Source organism: Triturus cristatus, chromosome 12, assembly GCF_964204655.1.
Source record: "Triturus cristatus chromosome 12, aTriCri1.1, whole genome shotgun sequence".
NCBI lineage: Eukaryota > Metazoa > Chordata > Amphibia > Caudata > Salamandridae > Triturus > Triturus cristatus.
The window spans coordinates 471,598,974-471,617,912 of record NC_140595.1 but is presented as its reverse complement, the minus strand read 5'-3'; the positions used below and the strand labels follow the sequence as shown (position 1 = coordinate 471,617,912).

The window sequence follows — 18,939 nt, the reverse complement described above, 5'->3', positions numbered from 1 at the left end:
TTAGCCTGGTCTATTTCCCGCAAACGAGATGCTTCCTCAATTTGTGAAAGTTTCCAAATTTCATTGTAAGCAGCGTATATCTATCTTTTTGTCCTAGGAGCCCTCGGTCCTAAGACAAAATCTGCCAAATTAATAATGTTGGATAACAACGATAAATGTTGTTTAACAGACGATAGTGTAGAGTGCTGCAACCACTGTTGACATAATTTACCAACCGAATAGGTTGTTACAGAATGGGTATCAGAAAATCTTGGGTTGGGTCTGTCTTGCATATAGTCTAAAGTAGTGTTATGAAAACGGAGCTGGCAGGAATTTGAATGCCAAACCAACCACCCCAGAGGATCCATTTCGGATAAATTAAATGAATTAAGTTGAAATAAAGCCTATAATGACTCAATTGTATAATTTGTGTATGAGCGCTAATTATTATATTCAGCTAAAGAGGGAATGGCTGGGGCATTCATTTTCTTTCCAGTAGCCAAACCAAAGCATGTAGTTTGGTACACTGTATTATTCAAAAATAAAATCTGTACTGGGATGAGGCAGGCATGATGTAAGGCCTCAGTGCCTCCCCCTTGCCAGTTCTTAGAACCACAGATGGATTTCAAATCAACCGTGTCCTTCCAATGATCATAACCTTTAAGAGACAGATCATGTCGGAAAGAAGTGGAGTAAATTAATTTACTATGGGTCAACATGACTTTTGGAGAGGAAGAACTACTCAGTATAAAATAATACGACTCAGGATTTGACCTATCAAAGTCTGTAAAGTATGTAAACTTATTTTTAAGTGTTTTTGAGCTTCCTTTTAACGGCATTGGGCAATGTTCTCACTGAGTGTAATTAACCACAGGACGTAATGTTTTAGTCTTGTGTAGGAAATGATGCCCATAATGTTGATAACGAGAACAGATAGGCATAATTGGCAGAATTCATATACAAATCTTCAGCATCAAAAGCAGCATAATATTTTAAATCCGAAAACTAAGCTTGTATTGCATGCACATCCCAATCATCTGAACGTATGTCCTGTGTCACCACATCACCCATAGAAACACGAAACATGTATGGTACATTGATGATCTCAGTCGGATCATGGACCTGATAATCCACTTTATCTCAGAAGATGCCATCAGAAACTGGGAACGCTGAAATGTTAACAAGAGTCTGGTCATGCTTCATGATGTGGGAAGATGAGTGGGGGGCCAAAACATCATCAACCAAGTTCACAGCAGAGCATTCAGGCAAATAGTGACCATTGATGAGTAGAAAAAAACTGTTATATATCCTATTGACATGAAGAGGTGAATCAGGATAAGGACCAACCAGACGTATGTCCATGGAGGAACAAATAAGTCTGTTCAAACCAGGAGAAAAAAATAGTCAATGCGGTTTGGCCACTTGAGGAGGTGGAGGATGAGTCGTAGGAAAAACTGTCATGGTGCAAAGGACTATCCGGCAAATCATGCAAAGAGTCACTTGTGGGATGTGTGTATTCAGCCTCCGCATTGCAGGAGGAAGCTAGGGGAACAGAAGAATGGTCAACAACAGGGTCCATCTCGATGACAGTGTCGTGTGGTGAACTGGAAGACGTGCCACTCTCACGAATCCTCGAAATTGTGGGACACAGAACAGCAGGCATTACACTAGTCAGAATCAGTCAGATGTTTTAGCGTGACGCATCTATAATAACGCAATCCAAAGAAGAACTGTGGTTGACTGCGAGTAGATATAAGAGTACATATGTATCACCAACCATAGCAGTTACATGATTCGATAGGATGCGTAATCAATGACAAAGTTTATTGTCTTTATAATCTTTTTCTGTTATGCGGGCTCATAGCAGTTTTGTGGATCAGATAATAATGTGTACTTGTTATGTCTTGTGTTTTTAAGCGCATGTAATGTCAGTATTGATTTTATGAATTATATGTATACTTTTTTAATAAATGCTATAAAAATTTAATGTCTTTTTACGTTGATGAGTGTTAAAGTCTAAAGTTGGATACCATTGTGTCAGAGTATAGGGATTGTGCTCTTTTTAGGTGTTAGCTTGACATTGTCCACTGAAATGTATCTGTTGTCATTGCGACCAGGAAGAGGAGGTAAAACTACTGTTCGAGTACCCTTTAATCCAAGCACTGGAACTGGTGCATGATAAGAGGGACCAAATTCTTTTTTGTTCTACAACTTTTCTCGGACTAGCTCTCCAACTTTAGGAAGCCAGCCAACCACCGGATTCAGGATTGCTGTATCAGTTGCTGAGGACAAATGTTCAGTAGCAAGACTGGCACGGGTCTCTTGTTGGTTCTGTAACATAGTAGAATGATTATCTACGTCAAATGTGGCGGCAGCCGCCGCAACGTCTAGACCATCAAGGTCTGGAACAAACATTTTAATGCCAAAATAGCATCTCGCATGGGGTCCGCCCACCCAGAGGTCTTCTAGGGAGATTATTAAGTGCACGTTGGACACCATACAAATGGGCTAACCATTTCCTGCCAGTGCCTAAGACTCTAGCTGTCATGGATTGCTTTAAGTCACAGTTAATTCGCTCCACAATGAAAAATGTCCTAGCTAACATAACGGAAAGTTTCAATTCTGTTAAGGACTCGGAGGCGAGGATTATGCTTTCTTTCTTCACTTTAATGTACAGCAGCGAAGATAACAAGAAAACTACATTTCCCATGGGACAAAGGGAACATGTAGTCACAACAAGAAAAACATGGTAACAACCAATCACAGCCCATAAGTCCAGTGTCCAATCAGGGAACAGGCTGCCCAACATAGTCCTTCAACAGTGTCCTCTCCTCCTCTTTCTGAGCGCGTAGCCTGCCGCTCTCCACTCATTAGGCACTCTGTTTGTTGGAATCCGAGCCTGAGGACAAGAGAAATATATTACCGGAGGAAGCACTGAGAATTTATCACAAAAGAGTCATCCACATTGCAAACAGAGACATAAGCATTTGAATTAACAACCTTACTTACTGTAGTACAGGGAGGGGTCTCCTCCAGGAACCCTGGGCGGGATAATCCTCGCCTCTATGTCAGGACTGGAGGCAAGGATTATGCTTGTTTAAAGCTTGCCCACAACCAAATGAGCCATATTCAGAATCGGTTGGAAATAAAACCGCTTGAATGTGGAGTCCGAAGACCAGCCTGCAGCGTTGAGAATAGCCTCAAGACGTGCTCCTAGACTGAAGGCTTTAGAAGCCATGGCACCCCTAGCGGAGTGCGCCCCAAACTGGGTATGGTTGATACCTGCTTCCTGCATCACCCAACGAAACCATCTCGCAATCGTGGGAGAAGAAAGCGCCTTGAAAGGCTTTCGCAGTAAAATGAGGAGCTGTCTCTCCCCTGGGGGATGGAATTTCTCTGTCATCTCTTCATAAGCCTTAAGACAACGAACCACACAAAGCTTTGGGGAATCCGGAAATTGTGAGTAGGAAATTGATCTGGTATGGCACTTAGTGCGTCTTACCAACGTAAAGGTTACCCCCTCAGGAGTAAAGATTCTGCTAGAGATGTCCAGAGCGTACGTCGGACACCCGCCTACAAGAAATGAGGCACAGAAGCATTGCCAATTTTGCAGACAATTCTTTCCTGGAGAGATACCTATTCTGTTGCCAGGATAAAAACATGTTAAGGACTTGATTCAAGTCCCAGAGAGCGGAATAACGTGGTTCCGGGGGTAGGGACAGGCGTATGCCCCGCAAAAGACGACAAACCAAGGGGTTTTCGCCCACCGGAGCACCATCCACTGGGATGTGGCCAGAAGATATAGCCGACCGGAAGGTATTAACTGATCTATAAGCAAAACCCTCGGAGGCCAGTTGAGCCAAAAAGTTCACTATATGCACCACGTCCGTGACCAAGGGATCGAAACCCCGTCGCAAACACCAACGGGTCCATCTGTTCCATGTGGATCTGTACCTTTTGACAGTACTGTCTGTCCACACCTTAGAGATAAAGGACTCAGCCTCTCTCGAAAGGCCAGCGGCTTCCCATCTACTCTGTAAATCCGCCATGCCATGAGCCTCAGTGAGTTCGTGGACACTAGAGGATGGGGAGACCCGTCCGGACTCATGAGGAGAGTCGGAAACTGGGGGAGTAGGATTGGAAAATTCCAAGAAAGTTCCAGAAGAACTGGAAACCACACTTGAGACCTCCACAGCGGTGTGATCACCACCAGATCTGCTGCTTGCCTGCGAACCTGCGCAGTTACCCTCGTGATCATTGCAAAAGGTGGGAACGCGTAGCCCAGTTCCACACTCCAAGTCTGGAGGAAAGCATCTGTCGCCACTGCCAGAGGGTCCGGCCGCCAGCTGAAACTAAGCGGGACCTGGTGATCCAATCGGGACGCAAACAGATCCACCGAAAAAGGACCCCAAAGTGCGCTCAGCCTCGCAAACACCGACTGGTCCAGGTGCCAGAGACTGGAATCCCTGAAATGACGAGATTGGAAATCGGCTTCCAGATTGTCTCGGCCCAGGAGATACTCCGCCGTGACAGACACCTGATTGTCTACGCAGTACTGCCAAAAACTTGCCACCAGATCCGACAGGGCCTTTGACTTGGTACCCCCCAGATGATTCACATAACGGACCGCCGAGATGTTGTCCATTTTCAGCAGTACACAAGACTGCACTGAATCTCTCGTCCAACAACGTACTGCGAAGGACCCCACCAGAAGCTCCAAACAATTTATGTGCAACTTCTGTTTGTCGGGTGACCACAATCCTCCTGTAGAGACGTCTCCGCACCTGGCAACCCAACCGAGCCTGCTGGCATCCGATTCTATAACCATGTCCGGGGCGGAACCGAACATTGACCTTCCATTCCACGCCTCCATGTGGTCCAACCACCACCGTATCTCGGACCTTGCCTCGACAGATAAGAGAACTTTGTGTGAATACGGATACCCTTTGCAGAGGAAAAATCCTTTGAGGCGTTGCAGAGCCCTGTAATGAAGCGGGCCCGGGAAGATGGCTTGTATGGAAGCGGACAGTAGACCCACCACCCAAGCCAACTGGCGAAGGGAAATCCACTGTTTGACCAGCACCCGACGCAATTCGTGGCGAATTTTGGTCACTTTCCTGCTGGGCAGACTGAGTGTGGAGGTAGTGGAGTCTATGACGAATCCCAAGAATGTAATACTCTGGGTAGGCCGCAACAGAGACTTCTTCTCGTTGATAACAAAACCTAGATCCTGAAGGAGTGACACCGCCATCTGAAGCTGTTGCAGCAAGCGACGAGGGCAAGCTGCCATCAAAAGAAGATCGTCGAGGTAAACGATCATCCTGACACCCCTGGACCGTAGGAATTCTACCGCCGGCCTGAGGACCTTGGTGAAACACCAAGGGGCCGACGAAAGGCCGAAGGGGAGAGACGTGAACTCGTAAGTGTGGTGACCCCAGAGGAATTGTAGAAATCGTCGATGAGGCGGGAAGATCGGAACCACTAGATAGGCATCTTTGACCATCCAATCGAGGGGTCAGAGGACATGCCTGAGGAAATGGATTCCCTCCATCTTGAAATGACGATAAACCAGCCATTGATTGAAGTCGCTCAGGTTTATCACCGGTCTCTTGCCGCCATCGGATTTGTCGACCAGAAAAATGTTGCTCAAGAATCCCCGGGCGTGCTGAGACGTCCGGGAGACAGCGCCCTTCCGGAGAAGAGAGGAAACCTCTTCGTCTACCAAGAGGGTCTCTTGCACCAAGAACTGGATAGGGCGGGGAGGGGATCTTTGCACTGGAGTCCCTTCGAACTCTATGTGGAAACCCCTCTCAGTTTGCAAAACCCATGCATCTTGTGTGATAATCACCCAAACTGGGAAACACCTTGCCAACCGCCCCCCTATGTCTTGTGGGGAAGAAGGAAGAACTCTCACCTGGGCTAGAGGCTGCAGCTCCACTGGGGTATCCTCTCCATTTACCCCGCCTTCCTCGAGTGTGGTAAAAGTTCCCGAACCTGGATTGGTCCTGGTATTGTCCGGAGCCTCTCTGGTTGGTCTGGCGTTGTTGACGACCGGCCGAGCGGCCCCTTCCTCGGCCGGCCCCATGAAAAACACGGGGGAACACCTTTTTAATGGTTGACTGCCCTCGGTCTAGCGCGGTGAAGGTGTTGACAAATTTACCGAGCTCCTGCACAAAAGGCTCGCCAAAGAGACCGCCCTGGGCAACAGCGCCCGCTTCTGAATCCGCCAGCTCCCCTTAATTGGGGTCAATTTTTATTAGGAGAGGCCGGTGGCGCTCTGTAGAGAGGGCACAATTAGCATTGCCCATGAAAATTACAACGCGTTGTGCCCAACTTGAAAGGGTCTCAGGAGAAATGATAGAGCCTGACTCCTTTTGCCTCCTCCGCCATATCCAATATTTTTGTGATCGGGCCTAGGGCGTCCAGGAGTTTATCCTGGCAGGCCCTCCAGGATCTATCTATCCCTTTTTTGGGGTCCCTTATAAACTTCTGGAGAAAAGTGCCCATCCGCTGGTCAATCTCCAGAGTCAAAGCTACTTTGCCTTCCAGAGAGGGACGAGGGCACTCTGCCCGCAAACAGTTGCGAGCTTCCTTCTCAAGGGGGCGTTGAATATGGGACATAAGTCGATACCATGTCAGCCGGGGTCCACTCAGAGGAGCGAGGATGTACTATGTCATTGGTGTCCAACATATCAGAGGTGCTGGGGGCATCCTGGGATGTCCCAGGAAGCTGACTGGACGGAGAAACCGGCAATGGAGCAGGGGGAACCGCAGCCGAGAAGCCATAAAGGCCTGTCTAAGGCGGTCAAACACATCCCCATCAACACCTTCCTTGTGGGAACGTTTGGGAGGAGGGGAAGTGAGTGGGTCCTGACAAGAAGTGGATGGATTCTGGGAGGAAGGGGGGGCAATCTGCTGAGAAAGCTTGGAAAAAGCCTGTTCAATTTGGCGTGCAAGTCTATCCTCTAAGGGGGAAATGGCCTGGTCAACTGCCCTATAAATAGAGGTATCCATCGCCTCATAAAAGGCGTCACCCCAGGGTGTATCAGCGAGGGGGTCTTCCTCCTCCTGGTAATCGTCATAATATTCCATGACGCTTAAGACTGATTAATGTCGTAACAAATATCACCAAGTGGGTCTCACTGAGTGTTCCAACAGGCCTTCGCAGGCTGGGGGCAGCCAAAATCTTTTCACAGAGCGGTGAAACCGCAGAATTAATGGGTTCAAGCCCAGGGGACAAGATGCTGGTAAGAAAAATCTCAACCAACCCTTTCTCGGGCCAACAGGTCTGGGTAAAGTCCCTCTACATGCACCCCAAACATACAAGACCTCGCAAGGTGTAAAACAGCACACAGCTGCACATACAGGCTCTGGCTTTATACAATAGTATGGGCCGAGGCACAGAGCGTGGGGCACAATGTTGAAACGGCAGTGAAATCTCCCTCTGCCGCGTTACAGCCGCTAAGGCGTCACCCTCAGACCAAGCTCCACAAACAAAACGCGGGCGCGATGTTTGAAACTCTCCGAGGAGAGCTCAAACGGTGCGCCGCGCCCGCATTGCCTCCCACACCCTCTAGTGGCGGGAGGTCTGGAGCCAACACCAGCAAGGAGCTGCGTAGATGCGGGAGAAACCGCGCCCGCGGCTTACTCCCTGCAGCATAGCCCACACGCAGCAGGAGGCCTCAGATAAAAAAAGAGCACGTTATCGGCGCTAAACAAACAAAGCAACGCGCACGAACGCACACAAATGCAGCGCAATTACAAAAAACAGAGCGGCGCGAGCAGCGCTCGGTACAGATAAAGCCAAATTGTTTCACCATACAGTAAAGAATAATCACAAGAGGAAACAAGGTGAAATAGTACTTAACTTGCTGCGCAGCATTGAAGAAAGAGGAGGAGAGGACACAGATTTTTTTTTTTTTTTTTTTTTTTTTTTTTAAACCGTTTATTGCAGTTTATAGAAGTTACAGGTATGGGCCTACAACCACCCGGCCGGCCGCTAGAGCATCAAAAGCATATTACATACATACAGCAAAAAATTTCCTCAGCGGTGCACAGTAGGAAAACAGGAGTGATCAATGGTGCAGGTCTCCAAGCTCCATGCCCACAGTACGGTTCCATTTTCTTAATACAAAACAACATAAACAAACCACAACCGCAAGGCAACCCTCGATCCAAAGTGACAACACGTGCTCCATAAGTGGGGGATCCACACCAGCAGCAAAATTCTGAAGAGGGGGACGGGAGTAGATCAGGGACTGGGGGACCGCGCGCCCGCGGCCAAGGGAGGGGCGCCATCTAGGGAGACGGAGCCGGCGAGGCCGCCGGTAGCAGCGGCGGCTCACAAATACCCCCGCGGTAGGCGTTCCAGGGGCCCCAGAGTTTCATCCACGCCCCAGGCTTACCCCTCGCCACATACACCACCTTTTCACGAAACATACACCAATCCATATGCTCTTTCCAGGCCGACACCGCAGGGGGCCTCTGGGATCCCCACAATTGGGCAATATCACGCTTGGCTATCATGTATCCCAGAGTCACCCACCGCGCCTGCGGGACCGAGTAGTCATTTGGTTCCCAGACATTCAGCAAGCATCTCCTCGCTTCAGGCAGCAGCGTGACACGCGTAACCATTCGTAGAACCTCATGCACACCACGCCAGAATCGCTCCACCTTCGGGCACTCCCACAGTATATGCATGAAAGTCGCCAACGCACCACAGCCACGCTTACACATTCCATCACCGGCAAAACCCATACGTAAAAGCCTTGGCCCCGTCACGTAGACCCGGTGAAGGATCTTGAGCTGGACGAAACGAAGGCGAGCCGGGATGGCCACCTCTTTCGGAGAGGCCACCGCGGAAATCCAATCCTCGTCGTCCAGCTCCAGCCCGTCGGCAACCCAAGCCTCGCGGAGACTAGTCAGCAGACACGATCTATCGTTAATCAATTTTTTGTATATGAGGGAGATCGTGCTGTCCGGGACATGGCCATCTAGCACTCTGTCCTCCAGGGGGGAAGACTCCGGAATGGATGCAACATCCGGGAAGACGGAGCCCAGCGCATGGCGGACCTGTAGGTACCGAAAGTACTCACTGCCCTGCAGCTGAAACTCCGCCTGCAGCGTCTCAAAAGTTTTGAATCCCCCCCTCGTCCAGAGATCTCCCACCGTGCTGATTCCGATCGTGTCCCACTTCTCGAAGCCCTTCGACGTCCACAGGGAGCCCAACCTCTCAGATGCATACAGCGGAGACGCTCGGGTCAAACGGTCCTTCCACCCCATAGCTGCATTAGCCGCGTGCCAGACACGCACCATGACACGCGTCGGTCCCGTCAAACGGGAGTCGGGCGCGCCAGAGTAGAGCGCTCGATTATAATCGCCACCGGGCAGAAGCGTCCTGTCCATCTCGAATGCCGGGTTCAAGGCGGGCCCGTAAAGGCCATGATTAATTGCAGCTAGTTGGGAGGCCCAGTAATACCGTTTGATGTCCGGGAGGGCAACCCCTCCGTCGTACCACGGGAGCGTCAATTTAGCCAGAGCAATACGCGGCCTCCCGTCCCAGAACAGGCGCCGCTGGAGGCCCTCCACCTCGCGAAAGTAGCGTGCCGGGACCAAGTCCATGGTATTCTGGAGGGCGTAGAGGAAGCGCGGCAGGGACATCATTTTAAATAAGGCCGCTCGGCCGAGCGGCGAGAGCGGCAGACGCCGCCAGCGCACCACGTCCTCCCTCAGACGCTGGAGGGGGGGCAGCAAGTTCCGCTCATAGCGGGCCTCCGGGTCAAGAGTGATATATATACCCAGGTACCGGAAACCCTGGGAGGCAATCTGGATCGGACAGTCCCGTGGCAGGACCGGGGCCTCCCCGGAGAGCACATAGACACAGGATTTCGCCCAGTTGATGACCAGGCCTGAGTTGCGACCGAAGGAGCGCAAAACATCAACCAGGACGATCAGTGACTTGCGCGGGGAGGCGAGATACAAAAGGATATCGTCAGCATAGAGAGACACGCGGTCCTCATGCTCGGGGGTCCAGCGGAGACCACGGATAGAAGGGTGCCACCGCAGCCACTCCGCCAGGGGCTCCATGGCCAGGGCGAACAGGAGAGGCGACAGGGGACAACCCTGTCGCGTGCCCCGCCCCAGCGCGAATGGGGCAGATACTCGCCCATTCACCACCACCTGCGCCAACGGGCCCGAATATAGCAATTTGACCCAGCTGACGAAACCCGGGCCGAACCCAAACTTCGCCAGCATCGCCCAAATATATGGCCATTCGAGCGTATCAAACGCCATGGTGGCGTCCAAGGACGCCAAGATGGCCGGCTCCCGCACAAATGGGACACGCGCGAGCACCCCGTGCAAGCGCCGCAGATTAAGCGCCGTGTTGCGGTGTGGTATAAAGCCCGATTGGTCTTGGTGGACCAAATCGCCCACCACGCCAACCAACCGGTTGGCCAACACCTTGGCGAGGATTTTGGGCTCCGCGTTCAAAAGCGAAATCGGCCTATAGGATGTGACCCGTTCACGGGGCTTCCCCTCCTTGTGGATCACCACAATTGTAGCCAGACGCTGGTCCGGCGGGAGGGAGCCCCGCGAGTGGGCCGCAAGGAACATCGCGCGCAGGTGGGGCGCCAACACATCCGGGCGCAACTTGTATAGCTCAATGGGAATACCATTGGGGCCCATGGCCTTGCCGGATGCAACCGAGCGAATAGCCGAAGCAATTTCGTCCGAGGTGGGAGGGGCGTCCAGCGAATCCCTGTCCTCCACCGTAAGGGAGGGCAGTGCGATGTCCCGAAGCAAGGCATGGGAATCTTCCTCCGAGCAGGGAGAAACCGGGGAGTAGACTTCGCGGAAATAATCCGCGAAGCAGGAGACAATGGCTTCCGGCTCAGTGACGCACACACCATCCACGCTCTCAATCAAAGGCACCACGCGGCTCGCTCTCTCCCTCTTGTCCAACCACGCAATCAATTTGCCAGCCTTGTCACCCACATCATACAATCGCCCCTGCTGCTCTCTACTGAGGCCCCTGGCCGCCTCCGTGACGAGGGCCCGATAGGCCGCCTGCTTTAAATGCAAAACATGCAACTTGGCGTCTGTTACCCCGCTCCCCAGGTCACCCTCCAGTTCTGCAATCTCGGCCTCAACCCGGGTCACCTCCTCCCGCTCGCGCCGCCGGGCATTGGAAATAAAGGAGAGGGCCTCCCCTCTAAGAACCACCTTGAAAGCCTCCCACAGGGAGATGGCAGACGGGACCGACCCCACATTCTCATCGAAATAGCGCTGTAAGGATTTGATCAAGTCGGCACGAATGGTGGGGTCGCGCAAATACCATGCATTGATCGGGGCCACTCTGCCATCCCCCCTCGGGAAGACATCGAAATGCAACAACAATGGGGAGTGGTCTGAGATACCCCGTGCCAAATGGCGCACCTCCCCCACCCTCCCTGCATGGGCCGCCGGGACAAGGATGTAATCAAGCCGCGAGAGGCTACCATGGGCCCCCGAGTGGAAGGTGTACTGTTGCAATACGGGATGCTTTAAGCGCCAGCAATCCACCAGGCCCAGCGTGTCTAAAAGGCCGGGCAGCCACGCCTGTGCCCGGGGGAGGTCCCTAGGGGGATGGCGATCCATAGACCCAGAGGCAACCGCGTTAAAGTCCCCTCCAACCACCAACAGGCCACCCGGAAGGTCCAGAAGGAGGCGCCCCAGGTCCGCAAATGTAGTGGCTTGTAACCCAGGCGGGACGTACACTGATATAAAGATAAACACTCTACCCTCCATTCGTCCCACCAGAACAGTGTAACGTCCCCTCTCATCATGGCGCACCTCGTCAATCTCCAACGGGAGCGAGTTCTTGACCATAATACCCACCCCCCGCGAGCCCGAAGTGAAGCCGGAGTGGGCCGCCAAACGATATCCCCGCCGATTCATTGCATGAAAGGTGTTACCTATAAGGTGTGTCTCCTGCAGGAAGACAACATCTGGTGAAATACGTTTTAAATACTGCAGGACCACACCACGTTTAATCCTATCCCCCAGGCCGTTAACATTCCATGACAACACAATCAAATCCCTACCCCCCATGATACGTCAAAACAATCGGTCGCCCCCCACCGAGCATCTTAAAAACAACAAAACAGTTGCGGGTTTGCCTTGCGGTGTTAACAAACAACACACCCCCCCCACCCCCCGGTCCCAACAGAACTCCCCCCTCCCTGCACCCCTGCATGAGCCCAGACAGCCCCCCCAAAGTGCAGTGTGCCTGTCGCCCCATAGCTAAGTACTAACTAGTCCCCCAGAGGAGGAGGGAAGCCCCCAGCAGACCCCACCCGACCTCCATAGGAGGGGAACATACGAAAGCAATATATGGTAAAGGAGTAATATCCCGAGCAAGGCCTATACAGTCACCCCTCAATTCTGATCCGGCGGGCCCTCCCCGCCAGCCGCGCCCCCCCCACCCCGATCTCCAGGCAAAGTATCTAACCAGTCCCCAGCCGCCTCGGGCCGGTCGAAGAAGTGCGTACGGCCATCCACCTCCACCCTCAGCTTAGCCGGAAAGAGCATTGAGTACTTGAGGTTTAGGTCCCTTAGGCGACGTTTAATACCGAGAAAGCTCTGTCGCTGCTTCTGGACCGCCGGAGTAAAGTCTGGGTAGAAGTGTACATCCATGTTGTCCAGCCTGACCGGTCCCTGTTGCCTGGAGGTCTGGAGGATGGCGTCTCTGTCCCGGAAATTAAAAATCCGGGCAATAATAGGCCGCGGCGGGGCACCGGTCTTAGGGCGGCCCCCAGGGACCCGGTGGGCACGCTCCACCGCAAAAAGCTTACTCAGCCCCCGGGGCTGGAGATGGGTCAGGATCAATTCTTCCACAAAGAGATCTGCCGCCTCCGCCTCTCGGCCCTCCGGCACACCAATAATGCGAACATTGTTCCTCCGGGCCCGACCCTCGGAATCCTCCAGTCGCCGGTCCATCAGGGCGCTCGCCTGGCCAAGCCGGCGCACCTCCTTCTGGAGGGCCACCACGTCCGTCGTGAGGCTCGTTGTGGTGTGGGCCAGGGAGTCAACTCGGTCGTTCGTTTTTGACAAGTCTGCCCTCACAAGGCCCACATCCACCAGGACCGAGTCAATTTTTTGCGCCAAGGTATCGAAACGCTGGTCCACCGAGGCCTTCATCTCTGCGATGGCGCCCATGACGTCCCGGAGGGTCAGATCCACCGGTTGGGCAGGTGCCTCCGTCGGGCCCACCAGGGACGACCGCGCTGTCTCCGGAGAACCCTTCTGGAGCGTATAGCGATCCATACTATTGGCCTGGTGCGCCGTGCCACGGCGGGTTGTCTTCATCTTCGCCCGGTCGCCATCTTGTTTGGTGGACATGCTGGCCCTTACACCGTCGTGCCAAGATCTCCAAACGGGCCGCCACACCAAATCACGGGTGTCAGGGGGGGGGACGGGGGCGACCACCGGGCAGCGGGTCAACCCACCGCCGGCGGGTCAGCCGGGCACCTGGACAAGGCAACACCACCGCACCCCGCTCCGCAGCCCGACCCCGCCTGAGGCAAGGAGGGCGCAAAAGCGAAAGTGAAAGTGCGGGGTATGCGAGTCGCTCAGCCCCGCTCGCCGTTGTTATTCACTTCGTCCCCGGATCGCCCCACTACTCCAATCCGGGGGGCCGGCGAGGAGAAGGCCGCAACCTTCAATCGATGCTCCCACCGGTGTTCGGGGTCCGATTCGAGCCCAAAGAACGGGCGGCGCCTCAGCTCGGGTTCACCGACACAGTCCCCTCAACAAGGACAGGATATCGCCAGGATTAATTCAGGAGGTCGCGGAGGTCCTCGGGAGCCTCGCACCTACGCGGCCATCTTGGTTGCGCGCTAGGCTCCTGGAGAGGACACTGTTGAAGGACTATGTTGGGCAGCCTGTTCCCTGATTGAACACTGGACTTATGGGCTGTGATTGGTTGTTATCATGTTTTTCTTGTTGTGACTACATGTTCCCTTTGTACCATGGGAAATGTAGTTTTCTTGTTATCTTCGCTGCTGTGCATTAAAGTGAAGAAAGAAGGCATAATCCTCGCCTCCAGTCCTGACATAGAATTGAGTTGCCCTCAGGCCTATATGGAGACAAAAACTGCACCAGCACCCCCTAAGACTTCATCACATCCCTGTACGCCTGAGAGGCGAACACTGGACCTTGGTCAGAATGAAAGGTGCCACAGGCAATAATCCCTACAAAGACACGAAAATCCCTGATGACATTTCAAGCGTCAGCACTGTGTTGTAGCCAAACCCAAAGGAATCTAGTGCACGAATCAACTGCAACTAAAATGTATTTATATGCAGTATCAGAAGAAAATGGACCACAGTGATCAAGATACACACAAGCAAAAGGGCGATTTGCAATGCAAAGTAGTATTTGAGCTGGGCGTGTTACCATGGAAGGCTTGATTTGTTGACAGATGTCACAAGAGAGTACATAATTAGGGGTCTGTTTATATAAACCACGCCACCAATAACGTTGTTGCAAGATAAAAACAGTTGCAGACACTCCAGCATGTGCCGAAGCCATACCTTCATGTGCGGTTTTGATTAAAGTGTGTCTGCGGTCCGTGTTGGGAATCACCCGATCACCAACGTCAGGTATTCCAGCAAAAGGAACTTGTTCGGGAGTTAACTGATAAGAAAAGTTTGAAGGGAAGCCCTGTGGACAATTAGAGCCCTCCGCAGTTGCAGCTATTGCTGCCAAAATGTCACTATCAATCTTAGTCATGGACCTTGTAACGGTTGCAACAGAACATGTGGCTACTGCAGATTTGGCCACTTCAAACAATTCCCAAGAGCGTGTGCTCCCACACACTGATGACCAAGAGTATGTATAACATGTGTGAGTGGCAGATGTCGTTTAAGATCCGCCACTCGAACCCAAAGCATTTTATGCTTAATTGTGCTGCCTTTAGAATCTCGACAATCCTTTTGAGACCAAAACAATAAGTTGTCATTGAAAGACTGAACACAGTAATAAGAGTCACATACAATAAGTGTTGTCACCTTTAGATCTGCAAACTCGAGAGCAAGAACTAGAGCGCGCAGCTCAGCCAATTGAGCGGTACAGTCTCCTAGTGCCGGAGTATGCACTGTATTAGACTTGAACTCACCGTCCACCATTGTACCAGCCACAATACCACAAGCCGCTGAAAAAGCATGTTTAGAACCGGTGGCCAGTTGCGCCGAACCATCGGTGTAAATGAGACATGTGTACTACTCCAAGGGAAGCAAAGACAGAGGAGGCAGATGAACGTGTTCATACTGCAAGACCTCCTGTGTCTGAAGAGAGGGGTCAAAGATGAACGTGACATCCGGAGACGTCAAAGAAGTAGCCCATTGTATCCAACGGGGATGTAAGGCTTTTGAGTCAGGCATACTTGCCTTTGTCACTGCTGCTAAAGCAGGGTAAAGTGTAACCACCAAAATGCGTTTCCTCTGCGCCAGTGTCCGCTCCTTCAGGACCGCCATCTGTACAGCTGTTAAAACCTTCTCAACAGTCGAAAACCGCATCTCGGCTGAAGTGTACAAGTGTAATTTGAATGCGATAGGTACTGTGTCACCTTCATTGTATGTCAAGTAAGTGAAACCCACTGCGCCTGGAATGATTCGAATCACCAGGTTTGTGTGGTTATCACGTGTCAACAAGTACTTAGATTCCAGCAAATCAGATTGCAAATAATGCAAAATAGTAGAATGTTCCGGGAGCCAGCTGGCTTTTGAAAAGGTAGGTCGTGTCAAGGCATAAAGAGGCTTGATACGCTGGGTATATTTGGGAATGTAAGACTGCCCAAAATTTCAAAATCCCAGCAAAGACTGAAGTTTTTTCAGGGTAGTCGGAAACTGCAAACGTGCGCATTTCTCCAGAAAGTGGGGTGCTAATCCCCGACCTTCATTATTGAGCTCATAGTCCAAAAAGAGCACCGCATAAGAAACGATGTGAGATTTTACAAAATTAAATTTGTATCCGTAGTCTGCGAATTCAAGAATTAAGCGGTCAACATGGCATAGATGCGGCCATAATTAATCGTCCGTGAGATAAATATCAATAACTTGCATCTGGGTCAATGCTGTCCAACAAGGATACAACATGTGTGGTGAAAACCCCGGGGCTATTCTTATACCCCATAGGTAAACGCCCAAAAATTTTCTGTCTTCCACCGGCCGTGAATGCGGTCCATTGACTGCATTCAGGGGATAGGTTATGGCTATAAAAACCACTGGAAATGTCGAGTGTCGTTTTATATTTTTTACGAACAGTATTTATTTATAAAGTTTTATATAGCGCAAACTTGACCCTAGAGGGTATCAGAGCGCTTTACAGATTAGTTAAATAAGTAGAAAATAGATAACCAAGAAACATAAACGATGACGATGTCCGTTGCAATCAGGAATGAGACAGCGAGTTATAAACCAGTACTTAGATGGCATGCAAGCCCTGGTTGGAGAGCAGATTAGTTAAATAAGTAGAAAAAAGATAAACAAGAAACATAAACTATGATGATGTCCGTTGCAATCAGGAGTGAGACAGTGAGTTATAAACCAGTACTTAGATGGCGTGCAAGCCCTGGTTGGAGAACAGCTGGTCAGATCAGTATCCAGAGAATAAGTTTGTGGGTTCAGGGTAGAGACTTGTTCATTAAAAGCAGTTTGACTTCTTATTTGAATGAAGTGATTGAAGGGATTAGTCTGATTACAGGGGACAGGGAGTTCCAGATTCTAGGGGCCAATCTGGAGAATGCTCGGTTGTAGGTTTTCTTTTTTCGAAATTTTTGAGGTTTCAACAGTAAAGTATTGGTGCTTCTAGATGATCTGCCACCGCCGGACAGTTCCAGTTTGTCAGCAAGGTACTTCGGTGTATTGAAGTGTAGGGCTTTATGGGTCATGAAAGCAATTTTCATCTGAATCCTTGCCTCATAAGGGAGCCAGTTTAGTGCCTTCAGATCTGGAGTGATGTGGCTGTACCTTTTCGATCCAGTGATAAGCCTTGCAGTTAAGGGATGCCCTTAGTGGAGCCAACCTGGATCTTGGCAGACCACATAGGGTTGCACTCCCATATTCTAATCTGGGGATAACTAGCGCTTGCACCACTGATTTAAGGTCATTGTAGGGAGGAAGGGTTTAATTTTTCTCATTTGAGAGTTTGCTCCTCTGGTGGCTGAGTTGATGTGCTCTTGCATGTTGATATTTTTGTCAAATGTAATTCCTAGTGATCTTGTGGAATCTATAATGTGTGGAATGCAGTTGAAAACTGTTAGGTGTTTCATCCAATCTTCGATGTCGAAGGATCTTTTTGGTGGGCAATTAAGAGGAATTCGGTTTTGAGCGAGTTGAGTTTAAGGTGGTTTCTGGTTAGCCAGTTTTGGGTTTTTTGGAGAGTTGTTTTGAGTTGCCGGGTATCCTCAGGGGAGGAGATATTAAGGTATAGTTGGTTGTCGTCGGCATACATGTGGTATTGTACATTGGAAAATTTAAGAATTTCGGTTAGAGGCTCCATGAACAGGTTAAAAAGAGTAGATGATAAGGTGGACCCCTGGGGGACCCCTAAAGGGACAGGAGTGGTAGTGGACAAGGATTGGTTAACCTTAATTATTTGAGTTCTGTTGTGTAGAAATGAGGTAAACCAATTTAGGACAACCCCTGATAATCCCATTCTGTGTTCAAGTAATTCAAGGAGGCTGTCATGTTTGACCGTGTCGAAGTGAGGATAGGTCTAGAAGGATTAGGAGGCAAGATTTGTTCTGATCTAACATTTTAAGTGCATCATCTACTATGTGGGTAAGGACTGTTTCCGTGCTGTGACCCGGACGAAAACCAGATTGGAATTGGTCAATGAGGTGAAACTGATCAATGTAATTGCATAGCTGGGTATGTACGCATTTCTCAAGGAGCTTTGCCAGAGAGGGAATGGTGGAGATGAGATGGAAGTCATCGGGGTTCGTATGATCCGCTGTTTTTTTTTTTTAGAATGGGGTTACCTGCCCTGATTTTAGGCAGTCTGGCAAAGCCCCTTAGAGTAGTAAAGCATTCACTATCTTAGTCCAGAGAGGGCGTAAAGAGGTTTTAATCTCATTGAAGATGTTAGCTGGTAGTGGGTCGCAGAAGTGATTTGACTGTTTAAGTGTCGTTAAGATATTAAGAATGGCATTTTCATCTAAGGTTTTGAAAGTGTCCCACGACACGTTGTTTTGAGGGAGAGTCCATGTAGGTCTGGGTGCTGAAAAATCATATATTGGCCTGGGCTTTTCACGTCCCTGTGGTGCAGGATGACTTTTGCCACGATCTTGGTGCTCCCCACCACCAACCAGTAAGTCAGATAAGTCCTGCGAAGAATGAGGAGAACGCTGATTTGGGACCTGAAATCTATCAGGAGTCTTAAATTTCGCTTGGTCGTGCAAGTCATAAGTACGCGCAGAAGTTTCAGGAGACGGTGACCCAGCACGTGACCCCCGCTTCTGTCGTTGCTGCCCCCGCTTTTTATTTTTCCAGTTCTTTTTTTAGAAAGGACTGAATGCCCATCTGTGTCAGATTGAGCTTTCTGTTGTGTTTGAGACTGTGTTTGCGTCTGAGTAAAAGGCTTAAATCCCAAACAATTGCGCCCAATGGTTTTATAAGCTTTTGCAATAGTGTTTGGTAATTTGCGTGGTTTGTCCACATCAGGGATAGCATGCAAGCCGTTAGCGACTTAAAAGCTTACCGCATCGTCCTTGACATTGGCAAGGATCATATCAGCAACCACGTCGAACACTCCCACCAGTCTCATTCCCAATTCCACAGCCGCTTTAGCACCATGTTCATCCTGAACACGCTTAATCACAGAGGGGAGTACAGTCATAGAGGGAGTGCCGAAACACTTTGAATACAGAGCTGCGAACACCTTGCCCCAGGTGTTACAATTAGCTAACTCGGGAAGTAA

At 50.6% G+C, this 18,939-nt stretch overlaps 2 protein-coding genes across 3 annotated transcripts in view; one reads left to right on the top strand and one right to left on the bottom strand.

Annotated features, from left to right (window-relative positions):
* Window positions 1-18,939, bottom strand: part of TDRD12 (tudor domain containing 12) — a 3,486,095-nt gene that overhangs the window by 48,312 nt on the left and 3,418,844 nt on the right. The window contains exon 34 of one of the 2 annotated variants that reach the window (XM_085639446.1): window positions 2,732-2,878. The exons of the other annotated variant lie outside the window; for it this stretch is intronic. The gene's annotated coding sequence lies outside the window, so the exon portion shown is untranslated. Of the gene's footprint in view, window positions 1-2,731; window positions 2,879-18,939 lie in introns of those variants that run through there. 2 annotated transcript variants of the gene reach the window in all.
* The window catches only part of SLC7A9 (solute carrier family 7 member 9), a 715,482-nt gene that overhangs the window by 436,465 nt on the left and 260,078 nt on the right, over window positions 1-18,939 (top strand). The gene's annotated exons all lie outside the window — the stretch shown is intronic.